The sequence below is a fragment of the Rhinatrema bivittatum genome, chromosome 7, assembly GCF_901001135.1.
Source record: "Rhinatrema bivittatum chromosome 7, aRhiBiv1.1, whole genome shotgun sequence".
Classification (NCBI taxonomy): Eukaryota; Metazoa; Chordata; class Amphibia; order Gymnophiona; family Rhinatrematidae; genus Rhinatrema; species Rhinatrema bivittatum.
Window position 1 is genome coordinate 7440152 of NC_042621.1, and position 26152 is coordinate 7466303.

Below are 26152 nucleotides of genomic sequence, written 5' to 3' on the forward strand. Positions count from 1 at the left end.
CAGGAACAGTTTAATAAAACAAGGACATGAATAATGGTGCTTAATGAGGCCTCAGGATCTGAGGACTTACATTACCTACTGTAATTCCAACTCCTAGAGTGTCTCTTGCAATGATAATCGTGTCTGATAAATTAACATATTTGTAACAACAAACACTGTTGGCAGCTCTAGATTTTGAGAATTAAAAACAATTGGCTTTCTTTATTCATTCTTAGTAACCCAATTAATGTCAACATCATTTCTGAAGAGTTGTTCTTTTCCATAAATTTGTCATCCCATAAATGTTAGAAACATCATAGAGAAGATGCTAACGTCAACAAAATAGTGGTTTATAGGATTTATAATAACCACTTCTGGACGGGTCATTTAAAGGAAATTAACCCCACCGTAAGCTCCTTGCGCCTCCATAAAGTGCAGCGCCTATCCTCTACTGCATCCATTGGAGATAATTATTTAGAGGAATTTGAGATCATCTGACATCATCAGCAGCAAGTTGGAAAGCTGGACTGCTGACCTATTATGAAGCATTAGCAGGTAGATCATTGACCATTTAGAATCTCACTAGTCAGTCAGGAAGATGATTCTAGTGCAATTTATTGCAGAGGTTAAATTAATATGCTGTTGTAGCTTATTCTGCATGAAATTGCTATTGCAGTATGGTGCAGTGAGGTCAAAGTCATTATTACATAATCAGTACTTGCTTAGGGTTCAATTTTCAAAAAGTGTATCCAGCTATATTTAGCTGGGTAACCCCAGTCATATAAATATTTTATTTATTTCCAACTTTTAGGTACCGTACATTCAGAAAAATACTGACCAGAACGGTGCACAACACAATCAAATACACAGTAATAAAAATACAATAAAAACAATATAAAATCATTAAAATCTTCAATATCACGCTTACCCACATCAGAATAAAACAAATCAGACCATCTCACCCCTCCCCCAGCCCGGGAACAGACTTTCACCCTTTTCCTAAAAGTCAATTAATTTGATTCCATCCTAATATCTAAAGAGACAGAATTCCAGGGCCCCTTATGGAAATTACTGTCTTCCTGCATCTAACTGTACATACTTCCTTAACTGTGGGAACAAGGAACAAACCTTCTTGTCCCAAACATAAACTTCTATTGGTCACTTAAGGCCAAATTTTAAAAGCCTAGCGTGTGCAAAACTGGGGGATTCGCGCGTGGCCGGGCCTTGTGTGTGCCGAGTGCATTTTAAAAATGGCCCGGCCATGCGCGTATCTCCCGATACATGTGGAAGTGCTGGGCTCTGTAAAAGGGGTGGGCCAAGGGTGGAGGGGCGAGGTGAGGGCCGGCCGGGACAGCGGCCATTAGGCCATGACCCGGGGAAGCGTGTGCCGGCCGACTGCCGGCGTGTGGAACTTACTTCACCTGCAAAGATGAAGTAAGATGTAAAACAAAAAAAAATTGTAATAGTTGGAGGGGGTTAGGGGTCGGGGAGGAGAGGAGAGGGGAAAAGGGAGTAAGGGTAGGTAGGGGGATAGGAAAGTTCCCTCCCAGGCCGCTCCTTAATTGGAGCGGACCGGGAGGGAACTGGGAACGGGCTGATTGCGTTGCCATGCGTATTTTTTTGAAATCACCTCCCTTTGTGCACCCGAGTTGCAACCCACCTGCACATGCGCATGCTGATATAAAATCGGACGCACATGTGCGCATGGGTATTGTATTTTATAACGTGCACATGGCGACGCGCGCATGTTATAAAATCAATGTGTCCATGTGAAGATATCTGGGTTAATTTACCCAGTTACCTTACCTGCTCCGCAGGTTTCTGAAAATTCACTCCTTAAACTATATTGATGCTTATCCTTATGAATTGCATTACAGTTTGCAAATATTAAAAATGCCTAAAGTAGCGACTTTTGACTTTATTGGCAGTTACCACAGAGACATTGTGCATAGTCATGAGTTCCTTCCAATAGCAAGAAACTTGTTTGGGTATTCATAGGGAGAGTAATTTTAGAAACATGCAGAGAGGGGTAAAGTCTGTATGTCCTTTTTATGCATTGACATTATGATAATGGGGTTATCTATAAAAAAAAAAAAAAAAATGCAAGCTAGAGGCCTAGTCAGGAAATTTCACCATAGCTTAGTCTAGAGTTTGCTTTTGTTACAGGTAACTATTATAATTAAAATGCTAATAATACTAGATTTTGCTAAAATAAAAGTATAATTAGTATAACAAATTAATAGAAAAACAGTTTAAATAGTTTTAAATAAACGCGTTGGGTGCGGATATTGGTATGCAGAAAAACATACATAGGTATTTCCCCCACTAACGGGGAATATATGATATGTTATGTAGAGTAAGTAATGGGAACATCAGAAAATGTGTGTTCTTCCTTTAAAATCGAATTCTTAGGGGGAAAAAAGTATATTCGAAGGGCTTTCTTTGTGATTCTCCAATATCAAAGCTGAATTTGTGAATCATGATGGATAGGGGCCAGTGTATTGTGTCAGGATTGCGATGACCCAGCAGCAAAGCAGCCAAGAGGCTACAGATGAGCGCACATCCAGGCACAGACCCAGATGCTGTTGGCAAAGCATTCCAGAGTTTGCTGGCTGCCAGGAATATCCACGAGGGAGATATGGGCCTTGGCTTAAAAAAAAAAAGTTAAAATAAAGAAAGAGCAGAATGAAGCATATTTAACATATTGAGTACCACCAACACAAGACAACAATGCCAAAATTGTTCTGAAATAACATCTATGTGCCAATTTCATTTGTATTGTAATTGCTTTGCTACATCAAACTGAGAAAACTGTATACCCAATACTATATTAATTGGATGAGTTGAAAGAGATCATAGAAGCAAATACACAAAAAAAAATTAATCACCAGCAAATTACAGTATAAATTGTCACAATATTCATCCCAGACTTAAGATATTTCAATTTAATTCTTTAATTAGAGCCTGTAGAATTATGGAAGCATTTCTTTGAGCAGAATACAGACCGATATCAAATTTAGCACATAAGAGCTGTTACCTTACTGGAAGATAATCCGATCCTTGTGGCATCCAGTTTTTAATAACAGCCTAAGAAATGTATCCTAACACTGAACAAACAACAGATTGAACTTCACCAAGCTGTAAACCAACAATGTTTCATCAACTTATTTCCAGGCTAAACATGACGGCAGAAAAAGACCAATCAGCCCATCCAGTCTGCCCAGCAAGCTCCCACACTTATTTTCCCATTCTTATCTATTTCACCGACCACCAAGTTCAGGGCCCTTGTTGGTAACTGTTTGATTCAAATTTCCTGCCATTCCCTGTCATTGATGCAGAGAGTAATGTTGGAGTTGCATCAAAGGTGAGCATAAAGCTTAATGGTTAAGGGTAGTAACCGCAGCATCAAGCAAGTTACCCCGATGCTTGTTTACCCAGATTGCACAGATCAATGCCTTGTTGGATATTGTCTGAATTTAAATCCTCTTTTCCACATTTCTCCCTGCCATTGAAGCAGAGAGCAATGCTGTATATGCATTCAAAGTGAAGTATCAGGCTTAATTGGTTTAGGGTAGTAACCACTGCAATAAGCAAGCTACCCCCACAAAGATTATTTGTTTACTCAAAATGTGTAGTTCAGTCCTTGTTGGTTGTTGTCTGAATGCAAATCCTCTTTTCCACATTTCCCCTTGCCATTGAAGAAGAGAGCAATGTTGGAGTTGCATTAACCTTGTGAAGGCTTATTGAGTAAGGGTAGTAATCACCATGTAGTAGCCTCCACTCCAGGACTCCACCCCCATGGCTCTACTCTTCATTCCCATCCTCTAGCCTTTATGGATCCACAGTGTTTATCCCATACCCCTTTGAAATCCTTCACAGTTTTAGTCTTCACCACTTCCTCCGGAAAGGCATTCCAGGCATCCACCACCCTCCGTGAAGAAATACTTCCTGAGTTGGTTCTGAGTCTTCCTCCCTGGAGTTTCAAATCATGACCCCTAGTTCTACTGATTTGTTTCCAACGTAAAAAGTTTGTTGTTGACCATGGATCATTAAAACCTTTCAAGTATCTGAAAGTCTGTATCATATCACCCCTGCTCCTCCTCTCCTCCAGGGTATACATATTTAGGTTCTTCAATCTCAACTCATAAGTCATTTTATGAAGACCATCCACCTTTTTGGTCCTCTGGACTGCCTCCATCCTGTCTCTGTCCCTTTGGAGATACGGGCTCCAGAACTGAACACTACTCCAGGTGAGGCCTCACCAAGGCCCTGTACAAGGGGGAAGATCACTTCCTTTCTCTTACTAGATATTTCTCTCTCTATGCAGCCCAGCATTCTTCTAGCTTTAGCTATCACCTTGTCACATTGTTTGGCCGACTTTAGATCGTTAGACACTATCACCCCAAGGTCTCTTTCCTGCTCCGTGCACATCAGTCCTTCACCTCCTATCAAATACAATTCTTTCAGATTTCCACTCCGCATATGCATGACTCTGCACTTCTTGATATTGAATCTCGGCTGCCATATCTTCGACCACTCTTCCAGCTTCCTTAAATCCCGTCTCACTCTCTCCACTCCTTCCGGTGTGTCCACTCTATTGCAGATCTTAGTATCATCTGCAAAAAGACAAACCCGTCCCGTCCGCAATGTCGCTCACAAAGATCTTGAAAAGGACTGGTCCCAACACCGATCCTTGCAGCACTCTGCTTAACACCACTCTCTCTTCAGAGTAAGTTCCATTTACCGACACACATTGTCTTCTGTCCGTCAACCAGTTTGCAATCCAGACCACCACCTCAGCACTCACTCCTAAGCTCATTTTATTCACAAGCCTCCTGTGCGGGACCATATCAAAAGCTTTGCTGAAAACCAAGTAGATGATATCGAGTGCTCTTCCTCGATTTAATTCCCTAGTCACCCAATCAAAAAAGACAATCAGATTTGTCTGACAGGACCTTCCCCTGGTGAATCCATGCTGCCTCTGGTCCAGCAATTCTTCTGACTGTAGATAGTTCACTATTCTTTCTTTCAGCAGCGACTCCATTACTTTTCCTACCACCGAGGTGAAGCTAATTGGCCTGTAGTTTCCAGCCTCCTCTCTGCTCCCACTGTTGTGAAGTGTGACCATCACTGCTCTTCTCTAATCACTCGGCATCACTCCTGTTTCTAGGGATCTATTGAACAGGTCATGCAGTGGAACCTGCTAGCACATCCCTGAGCTCACTCAGTATCCTGGGATGAAACTCATCAGACCCCATGGCTTCGTCCACTTTCAGTTTTCCTAGCTCTTCCCATACATTCTTGTCTGTAAACAGAGTTTCATCTACTCCACTCCCCTCCAGTTTCTTAACTAGCAACGGTCCTTCTCCAGGCCTAGTACCATGACTTCTGATACTTCATGTGGCCTAGAATCTCGAGAAGAGCAGAAGCTGCCAGACGTCCTTGTTGCACTGTTAATATTTATTTATTTAAGCAATTTATATTCAATCGTTCCTTGTATAGATCACAACAGTTTACAGATGACATTCATAGTTATAAATTCTGCAAAAAAATAAAAAACTAAATGATTGGTCACAGTGTTAGTAATTGTCTGTAGGTATTAATTTCCATCTATCTAAAGGCGGTTTCTTGGACCTATGGAATTAGGCTAGTACAATAGGTGCAGAGTATGTGTAGTTTTGGATGGGAATGGTAGTTTTCACATCTTAGCCTGTGGGTTGTTTGAGAATCTTGCGTTCTCTCAGTTGATTTATTCTTTGTGATACAGTTATCTTTTGTCCTTCTTGTCTTTGTATCCAATATCCAATAAAGGCTGAGCAAGAAATTTGAGTTATTTCAGATTTATGAGCCTGAGAGCTTCAGTAGATATCCTCTTACATGCACGCACTGTTGCGTCATAGGTGGACCCTTGGGCCGAGGTGGGGTTGACGCACCCCTCAGAGGGAACGGGGAAAGCCATCAGGTCTCCCCTAGGGCTCGGCGCGCGCAAGGTGCACTAGTGTGCAACCCGTTGTGTGCACCGACCCTAGATTTTATAACATGCACGCGGCTGTGCATGCATGTTATAAAATCGGGCATACATTTGTGTGCGCCGGGTTGTGCGCACAAATGTACGCCCGCACATACGTCTTAAAATCCGGCCCTTTATTTCCATACTGAAAGTATTTGTATCTATAATACATCAAGCCTTTCTTTGTCCTCTGATGTACTAGAGCATTTAGGGTAATTTGAGATTCAAAATATTGTGCCTTAGCAAGATTAGTAGGACTTTGCTCTTTTTTTTTTTATTTTCTTTTTCATGGTATTTCAATCAACAAAGCATAAAAACTTTGTAACAGTAACAAAAGGATTGATAATAGCACATAAAAAGGAAAAAAATTATATAAGAACATTTTATTCAAAAAAATACAGACCCCTACAAAAAAAGAAATTGAAAGAAAAAGGGTCAGGAGAGAAATACAGAAGACTATAAAGAAAAATAAAGAGAAAGACAATAACAAAATACATTCTGCTATATCGACAATTACAAGATTCACTGGTTCCCTAAGGGAGTAGGAGAAGATGTTAACATCTTGTGAGCCTCAATAAAGTATTTCAATTGATCCGGAGAAAAAAACCCCAGAAAACTCTCTGAACGATATTTGACAAAACATTTACAAGGATAACACAAAACAAATGAGGCTCCTAAAGACAAGGTATACTTTCTGAGAGTCAAGAAAGCCTTCCTTGTTTGCTTTGTCAACCTTGAGTGTTACGGTCCCGGGCCGTGCCCCGGGACCTCCACTTACCACATGGCCCGGTCCGGCTGCAGGAGACCTTCATCGGCTGCCCAGGCTTGGAACGTGGCCTACCGCGGTGCTCCCCATGACATGGATACGCCGCCGACGGCCTGTGGCTGGCCCCCACCCCCTAGGCGTGCGCACACACGCTGGGGCTCTGCATTTAAAGGGGCCAGCGAGGGAATTGCAGGACAGCCCTCCTGGTGATGTCAGATGCTGCCGGGTTATTTAAACCTGGCAGCCACAGCTGTACCTCACCTTGCAACGAGGTTCTCTCAGTTCCCCTGAGTTACTAGTTGCTGCGGTGAATCCTGATCGTCCCTCTGTCTTCTGGCTCCTGACCTGGCTTTGTTTCTTGACTACGTCTTCAGCTTCTGCCCTTGGCTCTGGTTCGTCTTCTGACTTCTGGGTCCTGACTCGGCTTCATCTTTTGAGTACGTCTTCAGCTTCCGCTCCTGGTTTTGATATTGACTTCTGACTTCTGGCTTCCAACCCGGCTCCAACCCACGACTCTGTCTTCAGCTTCCGCCCCTGGCTTTGGTTTGGATCTCTGATTTCTGGCTTCTGACCCGGCTTCGCTCCTGGACTCCGAATTCGGCTTCTTCCACCACCTCAGGTATCCGGTACTCGCTGGCTCAGAGGATTCTCCTAAGTCCCAGCGGCTCGGGCTCTCACGGGCTCCTCCCGGGGGAGCAGCAGGCTTCCGAGGGTGAAGACTCGTCCAGCCTCCTGGGTCTAGCCGTCCTCTTTGCCCACTTCTCCGGATGCTTCCCAGATCCTTGGCCGCATAGGGTCCTGCCTAAGTCCAAGAGGCCCAGGTTCCTATGGGCTCCTCCTGGGGGGACCTCGGGCTTCCACTGGTGAAGTCTCCACCGTCTCTTCAGCACTGCCTCCCAGCTGTGACGCTTCCTGTGGGTACCCACAGTATTCCATCTACTGTCCCAGCTGGCTCAAGGGTTCACAACTGTAACATTGAGAGATCAGGAAAAATTCTCCATTTTTGTCCCAGAAAATACACATTTAAATTTTGGAAATATGTTACCATTACTTTGCTTAAATCGGCTTCAGAAAAAAAAAGAAACTAATAAAGTAGTTCTTTTAATTATTTCTGGACCAGACATTTCCAAGTGGCCCGTTAAATTTAAAAAAGAAACTGCAGGTGTTATGCTCAGGCTTGTGAACCCTTGGACCGATGGGAGGATGGTATACCTTAGGATGTGGATCCGTAGGTTCTCCCGTCGGGTGGCGAGGCAGAACAGAAGATGCGACCAGCGGACACTCGGCACTGGAGACTGAGGTGGCTGTGGAGCAGACGAGGAGTCGTGACGTCGAGGAGGCAACTGAGTCTTCGCCACTGGAAGCCCGCGGTCCCCCCGGGAGGAGCCCGTAGGGACCCGGGCTGCTGGGACTTAGGTGGACCTTTGAGAGGTCAAGGAGTCGTGAGGTCGGCGCAAGGGCTAACTGGAGCTTCACTCCTGGAAGCCCGCAATCCCCCCGGGAGGAACCCATAGGGACCCAGGCCGCTGGGACTTAGGTGGGCCCTTGGAGACAATGGTCCAGATGAAGTCCAAGGTCAAGTGCCAGAGGGTCATCGCTTACCAGTCCGAGGTCACACACCAAGGGATCGCTGCTTGCCAGTCTGAAGTCACACACCAGGAATCACCACTTGCCAATCCGAAGTCACACACCAGGAATCACTAAGACGAGACACAAGAAGCAAGGATCCAAAGCACAGAAGACTCACTGAAGCAAGTAGACTTGACTAACCGAAGTGTTGCCAAGTCAAGGAATGACTGTGGAGAGCCTCCTTATATACTTCCCTGTGCCTGACCCGTCAGGCACAGGTGAAGTCAATTTAAAGAATGAGGCCCCTTTAAATTCAATGAGGAGGCACGGCCTCGCCCCTATGGCGGACATCTTGGATCCTGGCCATAGAGGAAGGGCAGCCCGACGCCGTGAGGGGAAAGCAGGGCGCTTCCCCTGCTGGCAGCCACCACGAAGGCCCGCACCAGTGTAAGGGTGAGATGGGCCTGACTTCCCCGGCTTCCTCAATGCTGCCGTGGCGGCCCGCTGCCGTGGGTGAGGTAGGGGGTCGCAGCCGCGACCATATGCGGCCGCGGGACACAACAGCAGGAACATCTTGACCAAACACTACGTTAGACTGGGGAGAAAAAACTGACTTATTCACTGAAGGGAGCGTATCTAGAGCCAGATATAGGATTTCTACTAAATATTTTTTTAAGCGTAATCCAGGATAATTCACCCATAATTTTAGGAAAATTCAAAATACAAAGATTACTGCTTTTAGCAGAATTCTCCAATGCTTCAATCCATCGAGACATTGCTGCTTGTTCCTGCAAGAAAGCAGTCTGAACTACCTGCATTGACCTCAAGTCATTTTTAATCTCATTTAATTGTTCCACATGCTCCTGAACTTGTGACTCAAGTCTAGAAATATGGGGCTCCAATTTTGAGGCAAGAGAATCCATTTTCCTTGCAGAAAATCTACAAAGAATCTGTCCAAACTTGGCCATCATATCCCATTGGGAATCCAGAGTCACTTCTGCCGGTTTAAGGAGTTGAGTGAACTTACTAGCAAGAAAGGTTTCCCCAGAACATATAGCAGCCATAGCAGGAGAACCACCCAACGGAGCTTCCAGCACTTGGCTAGCTGTCTCTGCATTACTCTGGGTCATTTCCAATTCCTACAGAGATTGAACAGATAGCAATGCCTCCTCAGCCCCCTCCCGCACAGACAATGGAGGAATGTCATTCTCCTGCGTTGGTGCAGCTTCCCGGGAGAAGTTGCATCTGACTGATGGCAGAAAGTCTTGTGGCCGGGGTCTGAGGGAAACCTCCTCTCCCAGCTGAGCCGACGCTCCTTCCTTGGACTCAGCAATGGAGAGTTGGCCTCGGGACAAAGCAGAAATGGGAGAAGCAAAGGATGTAATTGCTTGCTGGCCAGGGAGGTGAATAAGCTCGGAGGAGAAAACTAACCTTCCCTTTTCTTTTAGAAGCCATTTAGAAAGAAAATATAGGCAATTCCATCAGATAGCAAATTTCAGCATCCTCCTCTTACTGCCATCTTGTTCCTCCCCCCCCAGCCTATTGAGCCCACCACTCTTTTACCTTCTTGAAGTTGACGCTCCAGTTTCAGGATATCACTATTAATTGCCTTCCACTTAGCCGCCACATACAAAATAATGTCACCTCTTAAAATCGGCTTAGCAGTTTCCCAAAAAAGTAGTGGCTGATCTTTAAGTTTTACATTCATTTCCAAAAATTCCTCCCACTGCATCATTAAAAAATTGTGAAAACCCAAGTCTTTATATAAATAAGCTGGAAATCTCCATGACTTCTGAGAGTTCACAGGGCAAAACCCCACTATATCAACCCACACCATAGAATGATCTTAAAGGGAAGCAGGCATTATTTCCAAACCATAACTAGAGGAAAAAAAAAAGACTATTGGTTAATAAATAATCCAATCGTGAACACATAGGATGTGCTTTAGAGATATGTGTTTACTCCCGCAATGCGGGGTGTAACGTTTTCCATATGTCTACTAAGTCTAAATGATGACAAGGAAAGGAGACCCCCATTAATTTTTTTTTGACTACTGGCTAATCCCAGAGTTATTTTATCTGTAATAGAAACATAGAAACATAGAAACATAGAAATGACGGCAGAAGAAGACCAAATGGCCCATCCAGTCTGCCCAGCAAGCTTCACACATTTTTTTCTCATACTTATCTGTTTCTCTTAGCTCTTTGGTTCTATTTCCCTTCCACCCCCACCATTAATGTAGAGAGCAGTGATGGAGCTGCATCCAAGTGAAATATCAAGCTTGATTAGTTAGGGGTAGTAGGGGAAGTAACCGCCGCAATAAGCAAGCTACACCCATGCTTATTTGTTTTACCCAGACTATGTTATTCAGCCCTTATTGGTTGTTTTTCTTCTCCCCTGCCGTTGAAGCAGGGAGCTATGCTGGATATGCGTGTAGTATCAGTTTTTCTTCTCCCCTGCCGTTGAAGCAGAGAGCTATGCTGGATATGCGTGTAGTATCAGTTTTTCTTCTCCCCTGCCTTTGAAGCAGAGAGCTATGCTGGATATGCGTGTAGTATCAGTTTTTCTTCTCCCCTGCCTTTGAAGCAGAGAGCTATGCTGGATATGCGTGAAGTATCAGTTTTTCTTCTCCCCTGCCGATGCAGCAGAGAACCATGCTGGATATGCATTGAAAGTGAAGTATCAGGCTTATTTGGTTTGGGGTAGTAACCGCCGTAACAAGCCAGCTACTCCCCGCTTTGTGAGTGCGAATCCTTTTTTCTTCTCCCCTGCCGTTGAAGCAGAGAGCTATGCTGGATATGCGTGAAGTATCAGTTTTTCTTCTCCCCTAATCGGGTCATGCAGGCAATTGAAGGCACTCCCCAACAATAGAGTGGTTTGTGCATACTCTAACAGAAGCTTATAAACTTTTACAAAAAATGAGTGCTCATATACATTGGGAGCATATAGATTACACAAAACTATGGGATGACTATAGAGTACATCCATCACAATGATATATCTCCCCTCAAGGTCCTCAATGATCTTTGTTGCCTGAAAAGGCATCTTTTTTCCCACTAGGGCCAGGATTCATCATCCTTCGCAGAATGATGACTCCTGCGAAAACAGGGGGCGGGCCTGCGAAAGCCCGCAGCCTTTGCACCATGGCGGTGCGCCGGCTGCTGGCTTTCACACCGAATAGCGCCACCATGAAAGGTGATGCTATTCAGCGCGCTAGTGCCGACAATAATGTTAGTATCATTATCGCTGGCAGCGAAGACACTGCCGAGTCCGCCCCCTCCCCGCCCTGACTCCTCCCCTCCCCCTAATTTGCATTATATCGCATGCGAAAAGGACCTTTTCGCATGTGACATGGCCTTACGACGTGTGTTAGGGCACTAATGCATGCGATAAGGCTTTAGAAAATAACCCCCTAAGATTGCTACACCCACATTCCATGTCCCAGCTTGAGATGAAAAAATCTCACCCAGCCATTATTGCTTAAGTTTCAAATGCTCCTCCCTTATTTGGTGAATCTCTTGTAGCATCAAAATATCTGCCTCCGCTCTCTGTAAGGCTTAGAGGATTTTATATCTCTTGACCACAGATCCTATACCGGCCACGTTCCAGGTGACATGCTGAATTGTAGACTTACTCATCAACATTTAAAGAGAACACAGAAGTAATATTCTGAAACATAGTAATCGCCCAGGCCCCCCAGCTCAGGGCTAGGACACTCACACCCCATGGATACCCCAAGGATCCCATTTGCAGACTACACAACTAGGTGTCGTTGACATAAAACATACAAAGGATAGCAAACATTCATAAAACAATTCCCCCCATCATCTCCCCCTCCCAAAATCTTCCCCTCCTTACCCCTGCCCCTCCCCGTCTCATCATTCCCTTCTCCAAAACCCCTACAACTTAAACCACCCCCTCTTTTAAGGGTAACCATTGCCATCCTGATGTAATTAAAGAACCCCACTCACGATCCCACCCCCAAACCGCAACATCCAACAGTAATATTTCAACATAGCAATCAAAACTAAACTAAAAATTAACTATGCAGGGTAATCACAGGGTAAGAAGAAAGCAAGCAAAACAATTGTCTATATAAATATTTCTTCCTTGCTGTCTTTTTTTCCTCTCTTTTCCCATCTCCTCTCCATGGCAATGGGAAAATAGTCAAACAAGGTGTAGAGATGAGGAGGAATACTTTCCTCCAGATTTAAAGGAAACTGGAGATCCATCTCAATGCTCAAACAAAATACAAATCCCCTTTATTTTAACAAACCATGCTGAAGGTTCATCTGAGATCTCCTTGTCAGGCATAAGAATTGTACAAATCTCTCCCCGAGGAATTGAGGAGCCCATGGCTCCACTGCCCAAACAAAGGCTTCTGCACAGCTCTTCACTTTCTTTCTCATATTATTATTATTATATCTCTTTTTTTTATTTTTCCCTTCTTCTTAGACTGTGTCCATTTCTTCCTCCCACTGTTGGACTTAATCGCCAAAATAGATGCATCCCTCTAAATGCAGGGGAGTAGATGATGACCTCTATTCTCTGAAACCCCCCCCCCCCCCCAAGTTCTCTCCATGGGAGTAATTAACCATCTAAACACTTCTCTTGCCGCATTTCCAGGTTGAGCAACCATGCATAAAATTTTTTCAGCGACCACATGGTTGCTCTTGGCTATTTTATTTTTTCATTCAGAGGTTCAATATTCAAATAAAACCCAGCATGGGAGAAAGTTATTTCCGTTTACTCTAAGAACAGAATGTAATAAATCTGCTTACTGGGCAAAACCACTTCATAATACATCTAAAGTGTCCAACTGCAGCTGTATAAAGACACTATTTTGCTGCACATCCCAATCCCTCTTGGTTCCCTGCACTCAGTGTTTTAACAAAAGCTTGCACATCAGTTTAGTTTAGTTTATTAAAATTTCTTAAATCGCTTTTGTGCAAAAGCTCAAAGCGATTTACAAAATAAAACATACACAATATAACAATAAAACAATACATGACATGACATATCATATATAAATGGTCCAGTAACCAACAACTAATATATATCAGATATAGAATCAAAGATTTTAGGCTGGGCGCCATGTATTATCTTCAGGCTTGCCTGGTACTGCATACAGAAACGCATATTTAGGCCAACTAACTGTGTGCAAACCAATGCAAAAGACTTGCGTTTCACCAATATCACTGCTGAGTAATCAGGAAAAAATAAAATTTGAATGTCCTCATATTTTAGACTCCGATTCTTCAGACACAGCTGAAATATTTCAGTTTTATGGGCTGAATTAAGGAATTTTGCCAGAACAGCACACAGTTTGTTACTAGAGGCTCTCTCACTCCCCAAGCAGTGCACGCGTTCTACTCTTAGAGGGCCATGCCATGCACTCAGTCCAAGTTCCCATGGCAGCCAACACTCGAAAACCTGTGCAAGATTATTGTATGCGATCGACTCTGGGAGAACTGCTAAGTGAAGTTCCCCCTCCGGGATCTATTTTCAAGGTCAAGTTTTGCTTTGTACCTGTTTGCAAGAGCCTATAAGGCCATCACGTCTCTCTCCATGTCACAAGTACGATCAAACAGAGTAGATAGTCAATTTTCTGCCACTTGAATACATTTGACAGAATAAAGTTGAGAGCATCAAATTTAGTGTAAATTTTCTCAAAGTTTTCCTCTAATGGAATAGCTACCGCTGCTGCCATTTCTTGGACACCCCAATCTGGAGCTTTGGATACACCCAAGGAAGGGCTTGCCACAACTATTTTCCCAGGCCCTGCTTTCAACACGTCTTTTCTTTTATCTGGAGCCTCAAGCTCTTACCTTGTTCACACTGCCCAGAATTGACCCTTAGCACCCGTTATGTAGTCAAATAGGAGTCACAACTTAAGGCAAAATCAAGAGCGGAGTCCTGGAGTAGAGAGAAATATGTCCTCTCTTTTCCACTACATCATGTGACCTCCATTTAATTCTTTTATGGCCCTATAGCTGGTTAGTGTCCACCAAAAGATGTGGGCTACATAAAATGCACCCAATGTGGGGATTGGAGGAGTGTGGGGAGAAAAGTACAGATAGATTAATGAAAAGAAAAGACAACTAACCATGACTGAGATCTTCACCAAGTTACATCTGAGGATCCCCTACTGGAGTCTTCACAGAGACTGTAGCTTTGTTTTGTTTTTTCCAGATTGGAGGGGTTTTTCCTGTCCCAGCAAAGGATACTCTGCCCAGCTGGGAGCCTCACTTCCTCCATTCCCTGGAAAATAAGGGCATCCGTCCTGGTGATAGACCCCTGGACAGACTGAGGGAAAGGAATGAGCTCTGAGAACTGCTGTGATGCTGAGGAACTGTGCTATCTCTGCCTTTTTTCTATCTGAATAGCCATCAGTAAATGTATTTTTGAACACTAAACCAAAGCCTCCTGCTTGGTTGTTGGCACTAACCGCACCTACAGTGGGAAAAGTCTTCCCAGGGAAGAGAGTAGCCTAGCACCCATGTCACTCCAGGACCGGAAAGATAAATCCTTCCCCCCTACCAACAAAGAATCCAGATCCTGGGAAAGAAAGAGATTGTGTACAAGAGTGAATCTGCCCCAGAGACTAAGAAATACTTTTATGGCCGTTAGCAGCCTCCCAAAGATGGAGTTGCATGTGTGTGAGTGGGGATTGTGGGTGTGCGCATCTCTGTATGTCTGTGTGTGTGTGTGGAGAATGTGGGCGAAGCTCCAAGTGACGGGTGTAGGTTCCCTTGGGGGCAGGGACGGTGCAAGGGTATCAGGCGCCGTAGGCACTTTCTGCCTTGCGCCCGCCTCCCCCCCTCGTCACACTGCCCCGGCCGCCCAGGCTCGCGCACTCTCTCCCACTCCTCCGCATGGAGGAAGCCGAAGCAAGATGGCGGGAGGCGGCACGAGCCAGAGTCCGGCCTGAAGGAGCCACCGCGGGGGGGGGGGGGGGGGGGGGACCAGGTTACCGCACGGCTGAGAGAAGCACTGGGTCAGGTGAAGACGGACAGGTCGCTGGCTCTTGCTGCCACGGCTGCTGCCCCTGGGACCCTGGCACCCTAGGCCCTCGCCTAGTGCTTTCACTGGCCCTGCTTGTGTGTGTGTGTGTGTGAGTGTGAGTGTGTATATATATCTGAGTGGGAGGCATGGCACATGTGTGTATGTGAACTCTGTGTGTTTGTGAGTTTGTCACTGAGTGAGGGGGTATGGGCTTGTTTGTGTGTGGATATCTGGGGGGATGGGCAATGTGTATGGCTGTGTGTGTGTGTGTATGGCTGTGTGTGTGTGTGCTAGGGGGAGGGGGTGCCTGGGCCTGGATGTTGTTTGCGATTCAATGTGCATCGGATGCGGGTGGAGATGTGGACTGTGTATGTGTACACAGGTGTGTGTGTGTGTGTGTGTGGGGGGGGGGGGGTGAATGCTGTTGGATGCTATGTGTGGGTGTTTATGCCAGGGGAAGGTGGACAGTGTGTGTGTGTGTGTGTGTGTGTGTGTGTGCTAGGGGGTGCCTGGGCCTGGATGTTGTTTGCGATTCAATGTGCATCGGATGCGGGTGGAGATGTGGACTGTGTATGTGTACACAGGTGTGTGTGTGGGGGGGGGGGGGGGTGAATGCTGTTGGATGCTATGTGTGGGTGTTTATGCCAGGGGAAGGTGGACTGTGTGTGTGTGTGTGTGTGTAAGTGCATGCGTGTGCATCCATTCACTTTGGCACTGCATTAATGGAGGAATTCTAGACCGCCGCTACAGAATTTTTCTCTCTCATATTTTGAGAGGGATTTTCAAACAAAGCCATTTCAATAAGTAAAAGAATGCCTTACCTATGGAAACAGACTTCTTACAAAATTACCTTCCAGGTAAACCTATCTGCATCCAGCCTGTGGGAGTGTAAGTTTATCCTTGGCGAGCAGCAGCGTTCCCTGCAGGGGAGTCAGAGGAGGGTTTCACTTACCGTATCTGCATACTTTCACAAGGATGCGGGTAAAATCCCCGAAAGAAATTTGCAGACAAAATTAGCAGGTGGAATTGTGGGTGAGCAGTTTTTTTTTTTTTGGAACTTGATTTGATTTGAAATTTATACAAGTTGTTACAAAATGACCCCCCTTCCAAGACTGTCATGTGACTTCAGTTTGTGGTAGATCCTATGATTTTGTCACAGTTCTTAAATAGGAATTGGGACTGAAACAAATATACTGGGGACTGATGCCTGAAATGGTTTTACGCCAGGAAAATTTGAAGGAATAAGGGAGCAGTTGTTAATTCAATTATCAGAGGCAACGGAAAGTCTCGCAAGAAGTCATGCCAAGCCAAGCTTTGAACTATTCTGTATTTTATACACAGGGAGGATAACTTTCAAAGCTGCACACGCATGCCCTTATATACACATGTATATGGATACACGCAAAGTTGCTACAGTATTTTATAACCTGCGCACAAACAATATGCACAGGTATGAGTGCAAGCATGCCTGTGTGTCTAACAACTGCACGCCTCGCAAGTACAGACTTGTCCAGATAAGTTCCAACTTATCCAGCCAAGTAGTGGGAAAGCTAAGTAGCGGATAAATCTGAAAAGAGATACTTGATCGTCTAAGTAGCGCCCTTCCAAATTATCCAGCTAAGTAAGATAGCTGGAAATGACTGAAAAAGCGCCACTCCTATGGATATGTTTTAAAACCCTAGACAGCTAAATCAAATAACTAGAGAAGTAGAATTTTCTGACATGCACCTGGCTATGAACAAACCAGTTTTACCAATTAGTCTACCAGCTCTCCCTGTCCTTCTCCCCCCCCTTTCCCCCAGACATCTTCACACCATCATTTTTTCACTTTTAAGATGTTTATGACCATTTAGTCAAGATGCCGAGCAAGAGTAAACACACGTTTGTAAGGTGCCAAAGCTACACGCGAACAGTAAATTGCTTATAAAATAGCAACTTACTCGTGCAAATGTTGTTCCCGCTCCAGAACACCCTTGGGCCGCCCCTGCTTTACAGGCGCAGCTAATCCTCACGAAAATGTGCAAAACTTTTGAAAATCCCCCTTTTAGCTTTCAAGAGGTTAAAGCAGTGTGATTCATGCCTTGCATCTGTTGAATCATATGACTGTGAATGATTTCATGAAGGGGAATGACAGAATTTATAAATCTACCTCTTTTGCCAAGATAAATGAACTGCTGGCAAACATAGGATGAGATATAAAGTTTATGCATTTCAAGATGACTGTCCCATACATTAGATTGATTTAAAACAATGTTCTGTGAGGTGCTCTTTTTTTTTTTTTTTCTTTTCTCTAGTTCTTGAAGTTTACACTCTCATTCACATACAGCTCATTTGATTTAATAATTACACAAAACTTTAAGGCAAATATATGACATGATAAACATGCAAACTGGAGAATTATGCGCACACACTTTAGCACCTTCTGGAGAAAACAAATGGCAGTTTCTAAGGGAAATCTTCGTGTGACTTATAATGTGCTGTAAAGTGGACTTATTGTATGAGGTCTTAGCTAGGGTTTGATGGTACTAACATCATCATCATCTACAGTTATTTTGAAGTATTGCCCTAGATGATTCCCACCATGAGCTCACATATTCAGGGTTTAGTGCTTTCCCCCCTCCTAGACTTGAAAGCTTGGCTTGACTAATCCTAGCAGAGGATCTGAATACATTTATCCAGCCTAATGTCCAAGATTTCTCTCAAAATAATTGAATGCCAATGAAAGCAAAAAAAAAAACCCAAATATGCATTGCTGTGCTGGTGCTTGGTTTTATTATTGCTGAAAAGTACTAACAAATCTTATGATCTATGGATTCACTGTGCCGCATCCTGAAGGAATAACAGAGCTCTCCCCACCATGCCCTGTGTGCGCTTTCTCAAAATATCTGTGAATATATTAATGAAGCACACCAACATAGCTGCCTCCAATAGCTGGCTACTGTAAAATGGGTGCGGTTCCAAAGTATCCTACAAAAAGGAAGCACCCTGCTTTTCCATTAAAAGGCTGATAGGCTCTGCATGTCCCTGCAGAGCCTATCAGAAACCCGCATGCTCCTACAGCAGCTTCCCAACAGGTTAGGATGTGCCACCCAGTTTGGTTAAAATCTCAGATAACCACCACATGTCTAAAGAGGAAGGAGAAGGCCTGTGTCATCCTTGGCAATAGATATCTCAAGGTAGAAGCACGGAGGCCAAGGATTATAGGCAGTCTAGCTTACCTCACATTTGTTTTCGTTCCATTTATGCCAGGAAATTAAATGTTGGCTGAGATGTCGAAATGAAATATGCCAGGCCTTACAGGGGATGCAATGTAAATGAGCTTCAGTAGGTCATCCTTACTGCAGCTGACCAAAGATAAATCATCAGCTGTTATAGCTCAGTCCTTGTCACCGTTTTTCATTTAAATGCAGACTAAAAAATAGCTTTGTGCATAGCAGCTGGTCCATATTCTAAAAAGGCTTTGCTTGCCTCTTTGGAATTGTTTATAGAGCCAGTGTTAGGGGTTCTGCATTCCGAAGAGCACGTCTGGTTTTAGTAACTGACTATGGACACGCCTCTGATAAGCTCTGTGTATGTCCTTTACTTATGCAGAGAAGTAGGCCATACTTGCTGCAGAAGTAGAAGGTCATGCCTGAACTATGCAGTATTAGATAGATTACACTTGTCAAAAGTGTGATTTAGGAACTTGGCCTTTTTTCGCCCCTGTATTTTCAATAATGCGGAAAAATCTTGTACACACATCATGTCTTCAACTCACAATGACTTGGCTTCTAACAGGGCAAAATGGGTTGACAAACAATCTTGCAGGTAGAAATTAGGGAACAATAGACTCTCAACTACTACTCAACTATACTCAAAATTGCACCAAGTAAGACAGCTATTTGCTTATATTTTAGCTTTTACTATTCAGACAGATAAGCCGTAAATCAAGGTGAGCTATGGTACAGATAGACTAGATTTTATGGCTTCATTTAACAAAAGATGTACAGATGTAGTTGGAATGACTAATTATTACCTTTGCTGGATCAAAAAGACTGTGAGTTAGTGAATCCTACTGAGTCAATAGCAGGGACCTGAGATCATTGCAAGCCACCGTATTCATTAGTGCAGTGGTTCTCAACCCAGTCCTCAGGCTCATCCAGCCAGTCATGTTTTCAGAATATCCATAATAAATATGCATGAGATGTATTTGCATGCAAAGCATCCATTGTATACAAATATCTATCACGCATATTCATTGTGGATATCCTGAAAACCTGACTGGGTAGGTGTGTCCAAAAGACTGGGTAGAGAACTACTGCTCTAGTGAACCAGGATAACTTGATTGATACCAATGCATTTCTAATCTGGACTATTATGAAACTGAGAACCCTGCTGGTAGGGATCCTTTTGCAAGAAAATATCCATCACACAGCATGTGCCTGGCAGGCTGCTTTTCTGACGGGAACAGAGATGTACAGGCTATGCCCAGAAGTATTTGAACAAACAGTTTAGCTAAAAATATTTTACTTTGAGCTGGTTTAATTATTTGAGTGTAGTGTTTTGACTTGCAAATGCAAAGAATGAGAAATAATTATATTCTTTTGTATTTTTTTTACTATATTACATGTTATTGTCTAACAGCACAGCTAATTGCAATCAGGAATTTGGAAGCTGGTTAAGTTTCTAAACACATCCAAAAGACAGACAGTAGAGGTGATACTTGGCTCCTTCAAGGATGAATTCCACAGGTAGATTCAAATGGCAGAGATAACAAAATGATATAAATCTGTGTTAAAAGATTATAGCTCTGATACGAAGCAGTTACACATACTATAGGAAATGCATAAGCCACTGGCATGCTGGAACATCACAATTCCTATTATATAATATTCCTGTTGCATAACATCCAGATATAGAAAATAAGTGAAAGCTCTTCCATTTGAGCAAATATCCCTTAAAAATCTATGCCATAATTAGTTGCACTGTACTCCAGGTGGTCTGAGGAAGTGTTCAAAGACATTTTTGAGTTGCAAAGTTAAACAGAATCGCTCCCCCCCCCCCCCCCCCCCCAAAAAAAAAGAGTTCTGACTGAATGGGAAATTTCTGAATCACAGAGGGAGCTCTTTTTTTCCACGGAGTAGAAATAAATGAGAACTGGCAAACAACTGAGATACCCTGACAGTAGGATCAATAGAACTCCAACAGGATGGCAGCAGATACTGCCAGAAATCAGGATGGCACCAGCGGGAGACCACTTACATGCGAGCAGCAACAAGCGCATGCATTTAGCTGCACTCTCTTGGAAGTCCTGCTACCATGACAGAGGAAGCTGAAAATTCTCCCATGAGGTCAACGTTTGGAAGAATCAGTGGGGAGAAACTTGGCAAATCAATGGCGACATGGGTTTTGAACAAGCAATTTTAATTCAGTGCTGCTGTAGGTGGGATGTATGTAAAAGTACCTGCACAATAGTTCTTGATTATGAAGAACACAGATTATGTTTGCCTTCATATTTTAGTATTTATTCACATGAATTTGTATTTGCTTGTGTGTAGCCCCCTTCCTGGTGCAACAGTTAGCTGGTGGAATGGGGGAGGCACACGCAATACTAGGGCTCAATCCTGACTCAATGCTGGATTCTCTGAAAAGCGGGGAGGATTAATCTCCTGTCCTAGCCATTTAGATGGTATTAACCTAGGAGACACTTGGCACAAGGTATAATTGTTCCAAAATGAAAAGTCTTTACTGAAAACAGTCAAATGAAATAGTGTATAACTCACCCTCAGGGGGAGGGGTCCACCTTCCCAGCCCTGAAAAATACTGGGCATGTCAGAGGGTGGAGCAACACATGATCTGTGGATGGGGCAGGAACACTTCGGCAGGACCACCAACAAAGTCACAATTCACAAAATAAAACAGTTCACTCCAGAAGTTTCTATTTCAAACAAAAAAATTCCTAAAAGCAAACACCGAGCCTGGAAGGTACAAAAATGATAGAAAAACACAAGAATCAGCTGTTCCTAAACCAAGCTGTTCCTAAACCAAAGAAATTAATCAAGTCGGAAAAAAGTCAAGCGGAAGAGAGGATTGCCAAGGAGATAAAGAATGGTAACAAAACATTTTTCAGATACATCAGTGAAAAGAGAAAAGTTCAAAGTGGTATAGTGAAATTGAAAGGTGGAAATGATCAATGCGTGGAGAAAGATGAAGAAATGGCAGATATATTAAACAAATACTTCAGTTCTGTGTTCACTAAAGAAGACCCTGGAGAAGGACCATCTCTACACAACAAGAAACTGGAAGGAAGTGGAACAGACGAAAACCCTTTTACAGTAGAAAATGTATGGGAAGAGCTAAAGAATCTGAAAGTGGACAAAGCCATGGGACCTGATGGGATTCATCCAAGGATACTGAGGGAGCTCAGAGATGTGCTGGCGGGTCCGATGTGTGACCTGTTCAATAGATCCCTAGAAACGGGAGTGATGCCGAGTGATTGGAGAAGAGTGGTGTGGTGGTTCCGCTTCACAAGAGTGGGAACAGAGAGGAAGCTGGTAACTACAGACCAGTTAGCCTCACTTCAGTGGTGGGAAAAGTAATGGAGTCACTGTTGAAAGAGAGAATAGTGAACTATCTACAGTCCGGAGAATTGATGGACCAGAGGCAGCATGGATTCACCAGGGGAAGATCCTGTCAGACAAATCTGATTGACTTTTTTGACTGGGTAACCAAGGAATTGGATCGAGGAAGAACGCTCGATGTCATCTACTTAGATTTCAGAAAGCTTTTGATACAGTTCCACATAGGAGACTGGTGAATAAAACGAGAAGCTTAGGAGTGAGTGCTGAGTTGGTGACCTGGATTGCAAACTGGTTGACAGACAGAAGACAATGTGTGATGGTAAATGGAACTTTCTCTGAAGAGAGAGCGGTTTTAAGTGGTGTACCGCAAGGATCGGTGTTGGGACCGGTCCTGTTCAATATCTTTGTGAGCAACATTGCGGACGGGATAGAAGGTAAGGGTTTGTCTTTTGCGGATGACACTAAGATCTGCAACAGAGTGGACACGCCGGAAGGAGTGGAGAGAATGAGACGGGATTTAAGGAAACTGGAAGAGGGTCGAAGATATGGCAGCAGAGATTCAATGCCAAGAAGTGCAAAGTCATGCATATGGGGAGTGGAAATCCGAATGAAACTGTATTCGATGGGGGGGGGGGGTGGAAGGCTGATCTGCACGGAGCAGAGAGAGACCTTGGGGTGATACGTCTAATGATATGAAGTGTGCGAAACAATGCGACAAGGCGATAGCAAAAGCCAGAAGAATGCTGGGCTGCATAGAGAGAGGCATATCGAGTAAGAAAAGGGAATGTGATTATCCCCTTGTACAGATCCTTGGTGAGACCTCACCTGGAGTACTGTGTTCAGTTCTGGAGACCGTATCTTCAAAGAGACAGAGACAAGATTGAAGCGGTACAGAGAAGGGTGACCAGAAAGGTGGAGTGGTCTTCATCGGATGTCATACGAGGAGAGATTGAAGAATCTAAATATGTACACCCTGGAGGAAAGGAGGAGCATGGGTGATATGATTCAGACTTCAGATACTTGAAAAACTTTTAACGATCCAAAGACAACGACAAACCTTTTCCGTCAGAAAAAAATCAGCAGAACCAGAGGTCACGAGCTGAGGCTCCAAGGAGGAAGACTAAGAACCAATGTCAGGAAGTATTTCTTCACGGAGAGAGTGGTGGATGCCTGGAATGCCCTTCTGGAGGAAGTGGTGAAGTCCAAAACTGTGAAGCACTTCAAAGGGGCGTGGGATAAACACTGTAGATCCACTCAGGTCTAGAGGACGCGTATAAAGAGCGGCAGCAAAACACTGCACGGAGCGGCAGTAGCCACAGAGGCATTCACGGAGCGGGATGCCAGTGGCCAATGGTTGGTGTTCCACCTTCACGGAGTGGAAGGATGGAGGGCTGCCATCTCCCAATTAAAAAAAGAAAACAAACAAAACAAACAAACAAAAAACCCAACAAAAAAAACAGGGATGGGTTCATGGGCTATAGGTATTACCAATTATTAGGCTTATTCAATTACCAATTATTAGGCTTTTCAATATTTGATGATAGTTAATGTGACTTTCAAAGCATACTTCACTTTCAATATATATATCCAGCATAGCTCCCTGCTTCAACGGCAGGGGAGAAGAAAAAGTAATACTTCACGCATATCCAGCATTGCTCTGTGCTTCAACGTCAGAGAGCTATGCTGCCGCTTACCCAACTAATCAAACTTAATATTTCACTTGGAAGCAGCTCCATCACTGCTCTCTACATTAATAGTGGGGGTGAAAGGGAAATAGAACCTAAGGTTACTAAGAGCAAAGAGAAAAAGATAAGTATGAGAAAAAAAGAAGTGTGAAGCTTGCTGGGCAGACTGGATGGACCGATTGGTCTTCTTATGCCGTCATTTCTATGTTTCTATGTTTCTAGGAGAGAGCACAAATAAATCGGAGACACTTTTTTAAGCATGTCTCCAGTTCAAAAGCCAAACACTCTTCAAGAAATCATGCATGGAGAACTTGAACTTCCCTAGGCACCTGAAAAACCTCCTCTTCCCCACATACTCCTCAGAACCAAGGAATCATCCTCTCACAATTCAAAATGTTTCTCAATGCTTTGTTGGTGAAAACTGTCTTCTGGACAAGCTTCCAACCTGAGTCCTGAGGATAGCAATCTCTCCTGGATCACTCCAGCACTCGGACAGGAGACACACACTCTCCCAAAGGAAAAGGAATGAGTGCGGTCCTATCCCTTGCTGAAACTCTGAAAGGAACAACAGTCCCACCTACTGCCTCTCTTAAGCTCCTTTGTCGATGATGACTATTTATTTAAAACATTTATATACCACTTTCTCTATACTACTGTGCGATGCGGGTTACAAGAAAAACAATTACAAAGTTACAAAGAAAAAGTAATTAATATAAAAAACTGATAATAAAAAACTAGTAAACAAAATCACATACTAAAATGACATAATAAGACATGAATAAAAACTGCAGCTGATTAAAATAGGCATACGCACAAAAAAAATGGACTCGAGAATTACAACATGACATTGGAACTTGTGCAGTAAAAAGAATAAACATTCTGCCAAATTATATGCAAGATTGAAAACTTCTAGGACATAGTGATTTTAACCTGATTCAAAAGTATTGAGATTTAAACCTTTTCAAAAGCTTGTATGAATAGAAAGCCTTTTTGAAGTCTTTCAAAATTCAAATTACTGATATTTCTAAAGGCCATAAGAATCTGGCAAGTTCCCAAAAACTAAGTCTATCCCATGTTACTGTTGCTAGTAATAGCAGTGGCTATTCCCTAAGTAAACTTGATTAATAGCAGGTAATGGACTTCTCCTCCAAACCTTTTTTGAACCCAGCTACACTAACTGCACTAACTACATCCCCTGGCAACAAATTCCAGAGTTTATTTGTGCGTTGAGTGAAAAAGGATTTTCTCCGATTAATCTTAAATGTGTTACTTGCTAACTTCATGGAATGCCCTCTAGTCCTTTTATTATCTAAATGTGCCACCCATCTTATGACTTTCTTGGTACCTGCTGCTTCAATGTTTGAGTGTCTCCTACACACACTCCTCCTCTTGGTTCAACGCACCAGATGGGTAGCTCTCTCCCTTCTTCCTCTCCTCTACACTGCTGGTCACCTCTGGAAGGTACCAGAGACTCACTTCTCATTGTAGCTATGAAGATCTTCATTCACCTTGAACTCTGATTGAGATCCTCCTTCCACTATAGAAGAATGAACCCCAGGTGAGAGGTTTACTCCCTCAGAGCAGGGATACTCCCCATTTCACCGATGAAAACAACAGGAGTAATTACTTTCAATAAAGCATCAGATACACCACCACAGCAAACTGCCTTTGTGGTTCTCGAGCAACAGAATCAAACTTCATACTCTCACAGGAAACCAGAAGCTTGCTTCCTCTCAGTCTCCTGACTCCTAACCCTTCTGAACAAAACACTATTGGGCTTTTCTCTCTCCAAATCCAGGACTGCCCCGTTGTGGCCCCTCCTAAAGGGGGGTGCTATAGCAAATGGTATAAGACATTTACCACACTTCCAGCGTCGATATATCCCCTGCTGAGAGAGGTGCAAATCTAGTGATGAGGCCACAGGCCTCTTTATACTTGTACTATAGCCATATCAACATTAGTATCAAAACTTTGAAGGCCTGCCAAAAATCTGCAGAACTCGTAGATATTTTTAAGACAATAGGGATTCCTAAAGACAATAGAGAGGAAGCAAATGATCATGTCTTTTTGATAATAACAACAACATGAAGGGTCTAACATGACAGGAAGAAAGTTTAACCAGTCCCTACTACACGCAGGACATAAGCAGAGTGAACCAGGTAAGGAATGGAAGGCAAACCAAGCAGAGCAAAAACTAAAAGCACTCACTCCAACATGAATCTACGCAATGAGACAGCTACAAGTGCACACCAAAAGCATTGCATGTCAGAGGACCGGTCACGGGCGAGGTGAACCTTGCAAGATCGCTCTTCAAACAACATAAGCTTTAGAAGCCTACTTGACAGCAGGAATGGGAACTGTCACCACAAACACACATGCTGACCAGGGAGGGTATGGCTGGCAGATGAAAGATTACTCTGTTCTCTGATAATAACAAAATATCATTTCACAATCTACAGTAACCATCCGTGTATCTGTCAACAGACTGACAGGCACGACTTTATCTCAGGCACTGAAATGAATGCTGGGGATTCTTTTTAATCTCCTGCATGCCAATGTGATAATTCAGAAAACAAGA

At 43.6% G+C, this 26152-nt stretch overlaps 1 protein-coding gene across 2 annotated transcripts in view; it reads right to left on the reverse strand.

Moving 5' to 3' along the window:
- CDH13 (cadherin 13) overlaps nt 1-26152 on the reverse strand; it is a 1208179-nt gene that overhangs the window by 105340 nt on the left and 1076687 nt on the right. The window lies entirely within an intron of this gene.